The sequence below is a fragment of the Solanum pennellii genome, chromosome 6 (genome assembly GCF_001406875.1).
Source record: "Solanum pennellii chromosome 6, SPENNV200".
Taxonomy (NCBI): domain Eukaryota; kingdom Viridiplantae; phylum Streptophyta; class Magnoliopsida; order Solanales; family Solanaceae; genus Solanum; species Solanum pennellii.
Window position 1 is genome coordinate 6,278,965 of NC_028642.1, and position 16,043 is coordinate 6,295,007.

Consider the following 16,043-nt stretch of genomic DNA (forward strand, 5'->3'; position numbering starts at 1 on the left):
TTAACTCTTGGAATCTGGGTACTGGGATCACTTCTCTGATCTTCACGACGAACCTGCAGGACGGACCGTCATGGCCATGACGGACCGTCACAAGCTTCGTAATCCCACACTTGTCAGACTTCCCCATCTTCCTTCAGCAGCTTCTCTACGCTGCCACCTACGGACCGTCACAGGCATGACGGACCGTCATAAGCTCCGTAGGTGGTCTCTTCTGCATTTCTCTCTCAAAATCTCCGCATTTGGCTTTGGACAGATTTCCTGCAAAACAAAGAGAAACTTGTATCAAAATTAGCACAAAAAGGGCTTTTGGACGCACTAAACTTAAGGAAAAAGCATTAATTATACCGTGAAACCACTGTATATCAGACTACTGTGAGAACTAAGATTAGAAAGAATAGCAACATGTAACAACTTTGAAGCCTAATCAATGTAATCATTTAAGCAACATAAATATTTATACCCTCGGCTATACATTACTAGAACACTGCCTATGATAAAATGATGAACTAATTACTTATGCATGCCAGAAAGAACGAGTCAACAACCTCAAGTAATTCACAAAGAAAATCACCATTATTGCACTTTTAATATTAAAAAGAAAAACAAACAGACATGTGCATGAAAGGTGGTAAGAATATTAATGCAGATGACCTGGGAATTAATGTAAATAGGCATTAATTTAGAACCATTTATTTTCAAAAAAAGCCTTAACAAAGTTGTACCAAAATGCTATAAAACCACTCTATGACTTTGAACAAATAAAAACCAACACTATACAAAATATTTAGAGCCAACCTTCAGTAACTTAAGGCAAAAATAGTTTTTTTTAGCATCATTTATTATGATAAAGGTAAGGAGGAAACACTAACTTAAACCAAGATTGCATCCTATTAAGAAGTGAGTGTCTCCAACTACGAAAATAATATACAAAGAAGAAAAGTAACTAATCTATAATTATCCAAAATATCAATCCATTTTAATACTTGGAATTACACCACTCTGGACAAACTTCACTATTTAACGAAATCAAATAAAACTTGGGTACATAACGACAACGACATAGTAAGGAACATGATAAAGGCATTTGAGACATGATACTATAGTGATGATATAGTTCTAATTCGATACTTCGGATGCGCAAATGAGAAACAAAGTCAAAATGAAATCCATAGTGAAAGAAATGTAGAGTTGATGCCACTAATCATTAAGACATGAAATAGACAGAGCAAATTACAACAGAAGAAAACAAGAACTGATCTCAACCCACGAACTAACGACATCTTCGCTAAGATAAATGAAGGTGTTAAACGGAGTTTACCTTTTTAGGTGCAGCAACTAAGACAAACGAGTAGGAGACTTCACCACTATTATAATAAACCCAAACGTCAGCCGTCGAATAATGACTCGAGTGGCATCCAAGATATTCGGAATGAAACAACAAACTCAAAGCTATAAAGAGGAAAGGAGAAGAGGAAAAATCCTTCCCCTGTTTTTTGCCTATATCTTATACTTTTCTGTATATCTTGCCCAAAATTTCACTCAATTTGTGTTTTCTACAGAAAATTTCCAAGAAAAGCCTCCCAAGAAAAAAGCCTCCTCGGAATAGTGACTAGAGAGAGTATATATATGGGAGGAAATAGGTCAAACCCTTGGGGGGGAACGGGAATTTTTAGTACGAAGCAATAGCAAAACGAGAATTCCTTCACCCTTCCCATATTCAAAATTCAAAAGAAAAATAATGGGGCAGATTGGTCTGTACGAGATTCGTCCCGAATCCCTGAAAATCAGGACGAAATAATCACATAGAGGGCTCAGATCAATTGCTTGTCTTGGCTGGTTGATGTGGCTCGATCCTAACGACGTAAGGACGAAGACGAGTCCCTGTTCTGGTGCTTTTTGCTGCCGTGCCTCCAATGACACTATTATTGGAGAGGGAATGAGGAAAATTACAAGGAGGGACGTCATACGCATAGACGCTATGAGTTGCTTTCCGTAGAGTCTCATTCGTATACAGGATCACTGGTGTCATTCACGCATCTCTCCGTCTATCATGCCGTGTTTGTCGTCTGCTATTATTGAGAGATAAAACTGTGTATTCTTTTCTTTGGTAACTAACGTTGCTAGATTTCATTTTGGGGAGAAAAACGTTTGGGTCGTGTCAAGAGTTAGGGATATTTGGTCCTAGGAATATGATTCAGAAGTTGTTTTCTAGGTTTTCTTTTATTGAATTGCTGTTTGAATTCTGGTTGAATTAATGGGTTGAGCTAGAAATGTAAAAGGTGCCCGAATTCGGTCCTAAAAAATGCAAGAAAAATGGGCTGCCGATTTTGTTAATGTTGGGCTACGGGAGTTTGGTCGAAATAAATTAGAGGAGTTGGATCTGCTGGGATTGGGCTTCCGATTTGGTCTTGCTGGATAGTTGAGCAGAAAGGGGAAAAATTTTTCACGGCCCATATAAAATAGATGTGACCAAATTTAGTTGGCTAGCGATCTAGTCTAAAAAAATAAACTTGAATCGACATTAGTTAATTAACGAGTTTATTAAACCTTAACCAGATAAAAATAGCTAACACAACCATAAACTAAAGACTCAAAATATAAGATACTGATTTAGACAAATTAATTTAAAACACATTAAGTAAAACAGAGACGGTTTTCAAATATTTTATGAAATAAATTATTATACAAAAACATATAAAATATATATCGCTTATAAACTATAAAGTCGGTTAAATATACTTTATAATGATTTGAGAAGACAATGGAGTCTTATAAAATCAAATATTTTAACTCATTAGGAATTTAAGAAACTCGTGAATTAATTTCTATCAGGAAGGGTCAAAATTGGGTGTCAACATCCCAAATTCTAGATTTTCAATCAAACTCATGGGTATCTTTCTAAACTACCTTTGGTTGACCTAAATTGAATAATTATGATTATATATGGATATTTAAGGATGACTCCAAGTAATGCTTATGGTTTTTGAATGAATTTCCCAAAGACCCATATTTCCACCTTCTTTCTCAATTCTAAACCCTAGCTTGTGTTGGAAGATGATTGAAGGTTAACAATATAGCGTGATATTATGCACTTAATTATTGTATTATGATGTTATCCTATATAATATATGAAAATCAAGAAATTAGGGTAAATCTTGAACAGAGCCTTGAAGGCTATGAATGAATGTTTTAAATTGGTAAGTAGTCTTCTACTAAATTGTTGATCTACCAATGGTGAAGGTATTATCTTATTATATATCCTTCTATGAATGGTTTGATCCAATTATTGTGGCAGTACTTAATTGTTAGTATGAATTGTATTGTTGAGATAAGGTTTCTCTTCCCTACAACCCTACATATAGATATGAATAATATGTTATGAACATGGTATGGTCTATATGTTGAGTTGCATGAGGTGCTATTGTGGAAGGACCTTACCCATATGATTGTATTCATGTCTATTGTAATTAATATTAGATGGGTTGATCTACATGGTATAATATCCTTAAATGAAATATATGTGAATTTTGTTTGAGTTTTGGTATGATATAAATTTTGTGATCCCTTTTAGGAGAAGTACTTATAATGATAATGTTATTGTTGTTGTACCATTCGATGGAAAATTATGCACACACATACACTCCATTAATCAATATGAATATGACGTTTTTATGGTGTCAATTGAAAGGCTAATTCTGATATGCACCTATACATACAATTATGCATGAAATGTACATGACTATGAAAATATGACCATATTTTGAACATTAATATTATGAGATGATCATGCTAGTGTTGATATGTTGAATAAAAGGAAAATCTCATGAATACTATTAGACTATGATACGAAATATATATTCTAAAATGATGTTTGGTTCTATGATGTTTGGTTCTATGATGAAAGGTCATTCGCGTCTTGAAAACCTTGAGATAAATGATATATGAGGGACTATGTCCCTAAGGCTTACATTATGAACTAATGATCAAGTAAAGGATTAAAGATACTTTAAAAAGGGAATTGATCTTAGCATAAAGTGAATATGAAAATTAGAGGTGTTCCTTCACAAAGTAAGGGAGGTTAACACTATGATGTCTCAGGAGATAGAAACCTGCCTATTAGTAAGTATATGGTTTCTAGTAGAAATCTCATAGTTCAATAACTATGTGCTCCCATAGGACTCTTATCTAGTCTATCCACATACACTCCATCATGAATGTATGGCCTACCTTGGAAATTAGGTTACTCTTAATTATGTGTTGAAGGTAAACATCGAATTCCATGTAGCTCACATATTCTATATAGGTTATGAAAAAGTTCCCCAAATGCACAAAATGTGAACGAACATAAGAACATGAATTCTAACTAGGATTCTTGAGGGATACTACTTAGAGTAGGTGATATTATGGAACGTTACGTATGCATTGCATAAGTTGGTCTTATGAGGGGTGATTGTGAGAGTTCTTCATGCATGGTTAATTGTAAATTATGTTATGATTGGGTTACTTATTATGATGATTAATGAAGTATATTAATATGCTTATTACTTCTTGATGAGTTATCTTGGTATATGTTGGGGTATATGACTTCATATATACATTGCACAAGTGAGCTTATGAAGGACTTGTGGGGATGGTTTGCTTGTGATATGAAATATGACTAAGATGTATGATATGAATGTGTTGCATGAACAATGAACAATGGCACAAGTAGAGTGAGGGGTATTATGGGATACCAATCATACATGGCACAAGTAGAGTTCTAAAGTATATATGGTGTAGTTCAATTGTATTAAGAGTTGTGGCATAAAATAATAGGTGTATGATATGATCTACAATTCCTTAATATGTGACAAGTGATTATGAATGCCTCTTTATTATTATGCATTAGTGATGCATGAGACTAATGTGTTGTAAGTTTGATCTTGGTTGCTTAAAAGTGACACTTATTGTAGATTGGACTATGGACCCTATTTATGGATTGCACCAGTGGATCTTATGGTTACTTTTGTTGTTCTATTGTGATGTTGTGATCTTGATATGTGACCATGTCTGTGTACTATGTCTGGTATTAGATGTTATGTTCATTATGACTAGGATTTGAGAAGAATCCTTGGTGATGTTGTTATATTTGTGCTTTGATCAACTATATACAAGATATTTATTGCGTATGTTCTCCAACTCTTTTAAAGAATGATGTTCAAAAGTGCATAAAGCATGGTTTAAACTAAATGTCCGTTTAAGCATGTTTCAAATGGTTTTTATGCATGGCTTTCGTACTTAGTACTTTTGTGCTAACCCCTTCTTCTACATTTTCTATGAACTGTAGATTTTGGAGAGGTGGTGTCATATACTTGGAAGATAGGTTTTTAAGGAGCTTGGGAATAAAGTCTTGGGGAGTCCTTAATGTTTCGAGGATGAACCTACCTTGTTCACTTATGTCTTTACTTTATGTTTTTTAGATTATGTAAGGGTCATGTCCCTAAGTTGTATTAAAAGAGACTAAAGTCTAAATATTATAGATGGTTTGAGACATAGAGTCATATATACTTACATTTTATAAAGTATTTGATTGTTAAAGAAAAATTTTCCGCTATTTTTATTCTTTAATGTTCATGAAATGCTAAAGGCTTGAATAAGACCTCTTCGAGGTCGAATATTTCGTGTTACGAGTAGGGCATCTCTCAGGTCAGGACAATACAACTTAAGCTTAATATGACCTTGTGCATGATATGATTGTGTGTTGTATTGATCCATTCTGAATATTACTTGTGCCATGAACGGTGAGTTTTTTTATGATATCCCTGATTGCACCTGAGTCTAGAACATTCCCATGTTTTTATTAAAGCGAAATACAACTGGCATTATGTTTGAGAGGTAATATCGAGAATTCTTTGAAGTGTTTGAAATTGGAGCCTGTTAAGAAATAAATATCACTAGTATAACCCAATTGAGACTTATAACCTTAATTTTGTTCTAACCTACATAATAATCCGACTCCCTTTATATTGATACAGTAGTTTTAATCTCAATCCTTAATGCACTTTTTTAGGATGAAAGGTAAAAATAGTGGAAAGAGTATATAGGGTGGAAATGTGTAATTGTTGCAGAAGAATGAAAGAAAAGGTAAAACGATACCCCACGATTGTGAATATAATATTGGCCTTGGTCCTTAGGACATCGTGCACTTACACTAGGAGAGACCCAACTTGAAGGTGGCTAACTTAGTGAATACCTTGATGATGGCCTCGACCTAAAAATGGCACTGTGCAACTTAACTCAAGAGAAATCTCCATGTCAAGGGTGTCTATGGTTGAGTATATTAAAATTAATATCGAAGAAATAAAGGGGAAAATGAGTAACAAAGGCAAAGTTGGTAACACTAGAGGAAACATATAGAGAAGGAGGGGGGTCAACAAAAAGAGAAAGTTTTAAATGTAAGAGGAAAGCTGAATATAGTGCATCAGGGAGGAAAATTCACTAATTTTATCTAAACGAATCCTTCGTTAACATAAGCCTACATTACAAACAGAACAAGTCTTGTTTGATTTTGAGCATTTTGCACTGTATTAGTAGAGATGTACATAATGTGAGAGCTTATGGTTCTAACTGCATGCATGTGTGATGTTGTTGTTGAGTGAGAGTGAATATTGTCTTCAAAGTCCTTAAAGTATATTCAATTGGCTAACTTAAGTGTGTGGACTATTCCTTGTAGTAAGGGGCACTTGTTATATAAAGAATAGTTGATAAGTAGTGGTACATATATTGTTGAATGTGTTGGTTGAAACAAGTTGTCAAGTCATCTACATGAGTCATGCGTATTATGGATGAAAACATGCTGGTGTGAGTTTTGAGCAGATCCTTGGAAGATGGTAGTGGATGCACAAAACTGTCACATCCGGAATACCCCCTAGACGTAACCTGCGTCGGCGTCCTCTTTGAGGACTAAGACTAGCCTCTCAGTTTACATCATTACATTCATAGGTCAAATTTAGCGGAAACTTCAAACTTTTTACTACTTATATTGAGATTTACATATATCTCTACATACACATATTATATATATATCGAGTATACATAGACCCTTCGTATGAAGATTACTTAGTGTTCTGATTTTATTGCACATGTATATATAGAATATAACATAGTCTCAAATAGTCATCTCATCTCATAACCATCTAACAAGAATACAATTTGGTCCTAGCCCATACATCAATGAATCAAGACCACATATTGATCATACAATTAAAAAGGAAAGAACATAAGAGTCTTAATACTAAAGCAACATCATAGGCTTGATAGTGGCATTTCCCTTAAAAAGTGAAGACCTACCTACCCAACTTGGATAATTAAGAATTGCAAGTCTTTTTCAAAGTTTTCTCGGCTTGATAGTGGCATTTCCCTCAGAAAGTGAAGACCCACCTACCCAACATGGATGATTAAGAATTGCAAGTCTTTTTCAAAGTTTTCTCGAAAAGCCCTTCAACGACCGAGATCTAAAATATTAGGTAAAAGGAAGAAATGGGGTTAATACACCACTTGTACTAAGTATGAGATCATATGCACACATATCATGAAAACAGGCTTAAAAGGGACATTTCATTAAATATGTAATTGACTTTGAAAACCTCTATGCACATTCGACAAGACCATAATAATCAATTGGACATATGCATTAAGTCATAGGCATGTACATCACAAGACCAACCACATCAAATCTATTTATGTCAACATGCAAATCATGTAATTTAACACATAGTCATGTAACTCTATAATAAAGTCATAAATAACCACAAGTATGAATAAGAGTTCATTATAATATAACCAAAGCAAGACAATTACACACGAACCCCTATCAAGTCATCAAGTGCAATGACCAGGCAAAGCCCCATAACCTTACTCAATCAAGCCACTCAACAGGAATCATGACCAACATCCCACTTCACATAGCATGACATTTCAGAGAATATATCATCGGACTTTAACAATGTAGACCAACACATATTCATAAGTGAAACTAATCAACATATAATATCAACAATGTGCAAGTTCATCATATACATATCATGTATCATTATAAGCATATACATACATAACAACAACCTCCTAAAGTTCACTTCAAGGAAAAGTAGTGCAAGAAATAGATAGAGTCCCATACCTCTACCTAATCTAATTCAACCTCTCAAGTCACCTTAGTTGGTTTGTAGTTCATTACTTCATTTTAGTTTAGGGAACACTTGCCTTAACCGATATAGACCACAAAAGCTAAGTGTTGAATCCGGTGTTGTAAAACCTTACACCGATGTAGGGTGGTCTACCGGCCAAAGTAAAACCAAACATTAACGTAGCTTTCTAGGTGGATCCACTAGCTAGTTTTTCTATGGTGCAACATAGTTCAACAACTAGAAGATAGGTAAAATCCCTCTACATACCACATTGCAATTTGGGGATCCTCTCATGGGAATCCAATGAATGAGTATCCATCATTGGGGAGTCAACAACACATGTGGAACTATAGGGTGAATCTTCCTCTAGGAAAGTCATCACGTCCCATTGTCAAGTTCACTCTATGCTAAGTTAAGTCCCTTTTTGAAATGTTTTTAATGTATTTATTAATCATCGTAACTTAATGTAGTTTATAGGGTCTAACCCTTCTATAATTATCGTCATCATCATCATAGCTCAATAAGAATTGCATGAGTATAATCCTTTCATTACTATTTATATAAGTAAGGTAAACACATTTACATATCACTTCATGATAAGGCACATTGGTAAATCATTCACCATCCTTATAACATTTACATCTTAGAAAACACCTCACAAATCATAGTCAAGACATTTCAATTCAACATCATACCAACCCTATCAATCTTAATGTAAGACAAAATCCAATACAATATCATGACTTTATCACAATTAACCATAATTTGATGTAAAGAATAGGGATCACAAGACTTACCAAGTCTCTTTCATAATTCATCATCAAGGTCTTACCATCAACCCTTAAACCTAACCCTTTTAGGGTTTAGTATCATCATATAACCATAACCAACATAATAACAAGGCTAATTGAATCACTACATCACAATACGTTACTAGTTCATAGCTTAAGATAAGATAGTTAGGTCAATAAACAACATACTCCAAAACCTAGATAAACTTCTCACAAACTAGGATGATAGGACTATAATTCATCCTAATTTAGTCATGAGCGATACAACTATATCGTCTAATCGTAATTCAACCAATAACCAATTCAATTGAACCAATATGATACAATTCATATCAAGATCACAACCTAGGGTTAAAGCTCATCTTCTACAAACTAAACCAATTCATCAAGATATAAAATAATTGAGTTAAAATACATGTTAATATATTCATAATACCCAAAAAAATCATAATCAAATCAATTCACAACATCAATTTCGTATTGGATGAAAACACACTTGAAAACCCAACTTTTGAAATCAATTTAATGAAACCCTTTGAGGAAAGAGGTCTCAAAGGTGAAAGAGATACCATACCTTACTAATTGATGAAGATTTATGGATAATCTTGACTATTTTCAGCCCTTAAACCCTCCCCTAGCTTGGTCTTCAGTGGAGTTCTTCACTAGAGAGAGAGAAGAGAGAAGGAAGAGAGTTTTAGGTTTGTAAATCATCAGAGTTTAGGTAAGGCTAATTAGGTTAGGGATTTATATAGGGGTTAAACAACTTAATTAGACCTCCCCTAACCCATGATTAACTTCCTAACTAAGCCAATTAATTAATTAACCTAAGTGAAAACGTGCAGTAAAAACCAGTCATCATAGACGATACCACGATCGACAGATCGTTGTTCAATCGATGACCAGTGCCCCCTTCCGTGCTGCATATCCATCAATGATTTTAGAGAATATTCAAAATTAACCTTCCAAGGTTTTTTCTAATTTTCCATCGACGGTGGACATCGATGCCCCGTCGATGGCACAAGTCTGTGCACACTCCGTTGGACAATCCTTTGACCCTAAAATGCAAGGGTCCTTCTCAAGGGCCCTTGGTTGGTCCTTGGGGAGTCGTTCCTGGAAGTTTCGACTTTAAATTAACTCTAATACATGTTAGACACCCTTTTACCAATTTTCCTCATTTTCCAACTCCGAAAAGCTAGTCAAATAGGCTAAGCCACGCTAGTACATCCTTGAACTAGTTTTCGAACAGAATGGACGTTCTTGGACGTTTTTTGGTTTCTAGACTTTCTAAATGACTTATATTAATGAAAATGGACCTTAAAATAGTGTCTAAACCTTATAGAACTTATTTTAGGTTCTAGAACATCTTTGATTTTTGAAGTGTCTCAAAAACCATAGCAGTGACTATGTCTAGAAGTCGTTAGTAAGTTGTTCGAGGATGACAAAACTTTAAGTGTGGGGTACTGACCTTAGACATATTTTACATGCCCAGAATGCTAATTATGCCGACATTTATGCCTAGTTTGGATTTTTCTTTGTAGTATAATAGAGTTTTTTAGTTTTCTATGAGCCAACCAACATGATTAGCTTTGTCGGAGATCTTAATTTGAGAAACCGGCGCAAAAATGCACAATGGAAGAACATAGAGGATCCAAGTCAAAAGAGAGCAAGGAGGAAATTGGAGGAAAAAACACTAATGCAGTTGAATATCCTCTCCACGATATATTTTGTCTTTAGAAATTAAGAATTTAGGCAAGACCCTCCGTGTAGCAAGCGCGTCCTTGAGGAGTACATTTTCTTTGATATCGGGCAGAACAGTCCATGGAGTTCTCGTGCCACGAGGTCCTAGTTTAAAATGCCATGAATCAAAACCTTGAAGCCTCTCTGTATCGTGCCACGAGGTCCTAGTTTAGTCGTTTCAACTTTTAGGATGAATAGGTCATTATTTTACTTTATTAAATATTTTGTTCTAGGACTTGAAGAACAACGACTTTGGAGTACATTTTCATCAGTTTTAGGGTTATCTCCTAATTTCTTTTCTTTTCAATCTCTTGATGATTCAAAAAACATTGTTGGATCGATTATCAGATTATGAGTAGCTAACTACCTTGGTTCTAGGGTTGTGGATACATGATGAATATACTTAATTGATTTTGCTTTTGAGTGAATGTCAATAATCATATAAATCTTTTTATGTTCTTGGTTTTGTATTTTGTGACTAATCATCATTGAAATAAATCTATTGTCCAAACTAAACTCGAGAGAGGAATAAGAGGATAGAATGTAGGGCATAAAGAGCATGATTAATTCTTAATAACAAGGTTTAATTTGTATTTAGGATAGAGATGTACCTAGAAAACTTGATTTCATCACCATCTAGGAAGATATCATAATGCTCTGTATTTAATTCATTTTATCCTCGCTCAACGATGTAGTTATGATGTTATTTATCATAGTCTATCATAGGTTTGGAGACCATGATTATACATCTAACTTTGTGATTCACTTATTTGATAGTTGATAATTGCTCATATAAATGATATTGATTGGATGATTCTCGATAAAAGTTGCAGCCCTGGACATTAACCAAATCACTGTTTTACATGCTTGATACTGATTAGTGTTATTTCCAATTTGTCATAATATAGTAGTAGAAATTAAATCACCTTTTAAATCTTGAAGTTTTTTAACTAAAAGGTAGAGAAATTAAGTGATTTTATGCATAAGTCCCTGTTTTGATTATATAAGATAGAGGTGAAAAATTTACTTTGATGTTTTAGAAGTCATTCGAAAAAGTCTTGGGTTCAAAGGTGAACCTAAGAGCCTTTCATCCTCAGACTGATGAGCAAGCGTACCACACTATTCATAACTTTGATGATATGTTGAGGGATTGTGTGATTGATTTGAAAGGTAGTTGCCAATGTAGCATCCAAATGACTCCTTATTAAGCTCTTTATGGGAGAAGATGCTTATCCTATTGGATAGTTTTAAGTTTGTGAGAAAAATAGTGAAATATACAATTAATTTGAGGTTAGTTATTTAAATGAAAATTACAAAGAATAAAGAAAAGGATATAAAAAAAGAGGAAAGAAAAAAAAAGAGGAGACAAAGAAGACCGAAGAAGAATAAAGAAAAAAAAAGGAGGAAGCGAAGCGCTAAGATAAACTCTGCAACTTATTCAATTCCAAAAAAAATGTTATATTAAGTCAAAAAGGTTATAGTGTCATGATGGTAAATATTCTTCTAATTAAGCATATTTTATGATTTACCCATTTAGGATTCGAATCTGTAAAAGTAATACATGTACAAGTTATGAGAAAATCTGTATATTATATTATATTATGAAGGATAGAATGTAGAATAACTAATACTTCTACTGATAATTGTAAAAGCTATGACCATGTTGTATCCCCTATAACGCTACTAGCAAGCGTACAACTCTACCTCTATGCATCTTAATCATTAATATATGTATCTTTTTTTAGAAAAATATTATTTCCTACATAATTAATACATGTACAACCAATATTTTCTCAAATTGCCATTAATTTAGGATGAAATGTATTGCTTTGCATGACATTAATAATAGTCATGTTATGTATGAATTGAAGTAAAAAAAAATGTATCTTTTGTAGGAATAAGCTTTCAAGAAAGAGGGATTACACCATTAATGAAACTGAAATATATGAGGTCTCTCTCATCAGCTATATAAATTTATTTTTATTTCATTAGCCCACCGTTTTTTGGCAGTAAAATATAGAATGTTTGAGACTATTTTCTAACAATTATTTTACATTTTTGGGTTTTTAATTTGAGTTTGGTTTGGAGGAATAAAGAAAATATTGGGTGAGGTACGTCGTCAATTTAAAATTGAATTTTTTTTTGAGGTTACTTCTTTTAATTAATCATGTTAACGAAAAGGATAAATATGTTATAAAGTATTTGTATTATAGTGAATGTCTATCATGTTGAGTACTTTTAGGATATGGTTAAGAGTCCTATTTGGGGACCAAGTTAGATTTTCTCTATAAATAAAGGACTCCTCTACATTGTAAAATCATCCCTCAAGAAAAATAATAAGTTTTCTCTTCTCTTTATTTTCTTCTTCTTATTCTATAGTTTCATAACAAAATATGCGTAAACAAGTACCACTTTTTTTTTCTTGAACACATAGTTGAAAGTATTAAGAGAATATGTAATTAACATTTTCCGTTACAGATAAAGGAGATAAAAAACATAATTGATGATATGTTTAAATATTTAGATATTTCATCTAGTGATCGTGTACGATATCAAAGTAAATGTGGGGCTACGTGAATCAAATCCAGATGCGTATACACCAAAGATGGTCTCTATGGTCCTTACCATAGGGAAAATCCTTGACTTGGTCCAATGACAAGCACAAACTATTGTACTACAATGATTTCTTGGACGGAAGGAGGGGCTTGATTTGAATAATCGCATCAATGAATTGAATAAAGTAAAGGATCAAGCACTAAAGTGTTACAAAGATATAAAAGAGCACGTGAATTATGATTTTCTCGCAATGTTATTGCTTGACGGTTATTTTATAGTTGAGTTTATTCGAGAGAGTTGTGGAATCAATCATGGATCTAAAATGATTATCATTGAGGAACGTGCAAATTACATATTTCGGGACTTGACGTTACCAGAAAACCAACTTCCTTTCTTCGTCCTCAACAAGCTTTATTCCATGACAAAGGGAGTTAGCGAATTATCATTGGCAATAGTGGTGAATAATTTGTGGTACTTCTATTTCAATGGCATGCTAAAAAGGTTAAACATTTACTTCATCTACTACACATATTTTCATTTAGTGGGATTAATACCAACGAAAATTCAAATGATAAAAAAATGTATAAGGTTATGGCAAATGCAACAGAGCTTTCCGAAGCTGGAGTTAGCTTTGCAAAGGTCAGTGGTATGAAGACAATTTTATTTGATACAAATTTCAAATATGGATTGATGAAAATCCCTTGTTTTCAAGTCGATGAAGATACAAAAACCATCTTGCGAAATCTCATTGCTTATGAGCAACAATCATCTAATGTACGACCTTAATATTTCAGTAATTATGTTGCTATCGTGGGCAAACTTATCGAATCAGAAAAAAGATGTGAATTTGCTTCGCCAAAAAGGAATCATAATGAACTTGACGGGAGACGACAAAAACGTGGCTAGTCTCTTCAACAAATTTGGAAATGGGGCCTTGACGTATCCCGACTTCTATTAAAATGAGGAATTCAAACAAGCAATTGAATATAGTGAAAAACCATGGAACATAGTGAAGGCAAATTTGAAACACAATTATTTTAGTAGTCCTTAAGTAGGAGCTTCAGCTATGGAAACCATCATATTTCTCATACTTACAACTATACAGATTGTTTTATCTTTCACGGGTTCCGTTAAGTAACTAGTAATTCATGTATTCGGCTACAGTTGAATGCTTACTAGTTTATTTCAAGCATCTGTCAATTTTTATGTTTTATTAATTGTGTTTCTCTTAGTTTTATTTTATTAGTAACGAATTCTAGTGCATTAATTGAAGGAAATATGAGGCAAACCAATATCAAGATGTGTATCTTGTAATTTGCAATGGAACTCGTTGATTTTGCTTCTCTGACAAGACTGCACTCAAGTCCCTCTTTAAATCACTAGGAAATAGAGATCTTTGTTCACAAACTAAAAGTCTACTTTTTGTGTTGATTTATTAGTCTGAGAAACTCAATTCTATGTTTCTTAACTAATTGCTTATTTTTAATTTTCTATTTCACACGTTTTGCTCTCAACTTTTTCAGGTTTCAGGTATCTTTCAAAATTCTCCGACTAGGAGTCTTTTAAGAAGAGGTTGATTAGTTGTTGTTCTGCCTTATCCTTTTAAAATGAATTACCCAAATTAAATACTTATTTAATTAATTGGATAAAACATAAACTAGATCTGGTCGGATCAGGTCGGTCCACATAGGCGACCCACAATCCAAAACTTTCATCTCCCACTCTACACATGATGGACTAGACCCAAGTCAAGATTATATCAATCAAATACACAATTCATACAACTAATAGCTCGTGCGACCTATGAGCATAAAGAGGTTACCTTTAAGGTTTTACAAGTCCTACCTAAGAATCCAATCACTTGTGGAAAGAATTCATTATTATTTTGAGGACATTATTACTCACAATACCCCATACTTCATTCACTACTTCAGTAGTTACTTATTCGATTCATCAACCTCTTGAAGATGTGAACTCGAGTTCATGTTTAACTTATACAAACAACTACACTCAAATGCAATAGCCGACTTATATATACAAGTTTATTATTTAATCAATCGTCTTTCCTTTATACTCGCATCTATTCGTTCAATATCTACTTCTTTCCTAGACATGTACTGCATTGCCGAGTCACTCATGGCTATTAGTAACATTCTAAAGTAGCATCATCGATTGAAACTTCAAGAAACAGCGAAAGGTCAAAGGGTATTTCATTGAAAAACCATTTAAACTTTTCTGGGTCTCACACAATGAAGAAGCAGGAAATATTCTTTAATTGACCCATTGATCGCTAAGCACACATGGTATGAAACACGTGATACGATGTTTACACCTTAAATTGGTATATGTGTCTCATTCTATTGATTATTCAACATTGTACATACCTTGCTCTAAACACCTCAAGATATTTAACCCAACTTTCTTTTTTTCTTGTAATCCTTAAACTCATTTTCTTAGAGAAACTTTTGCTGGCTCATAAAACAAGTCATAATATGGTGGTGAAATTCATCTCTTCACATTTCTCAATGTAGAGGTAATTTCTCATGTGAGAGAGCCAATCACGCGACCTGTTCGGCACACTTTACTTCTTATAAAATATCACATGCATATTACATTTGAACATGAATTCAATAGTTTTCTATAGAAAAGAATATTATAACAATCAAGTCATTTTACAATACTGAAATATAATCATACTCTTAGTAAACCTAGAGCCTTAAGATGTTTTTCAAACAAGTCTCTAGAGATGGCCTTCGTAAAAGGATCAACTATCATTTCACGTGTAGAATGTATTGCA

The 16,043-nt window shown here is 33.6% G+C and overlaps 1 pseudogene; it reads left to right on the forward strand.

Annotated features, from left to right (window-relative positions):
* The window catches only part of LOC107022007, a 32,427-nt pseudogene extending 18,043 nt beyond the window's left edge, over window positions 1–14,384 (forward strand).
* Window positions 14,385–16,043: the final 1,659 nt, after the last annotated feature.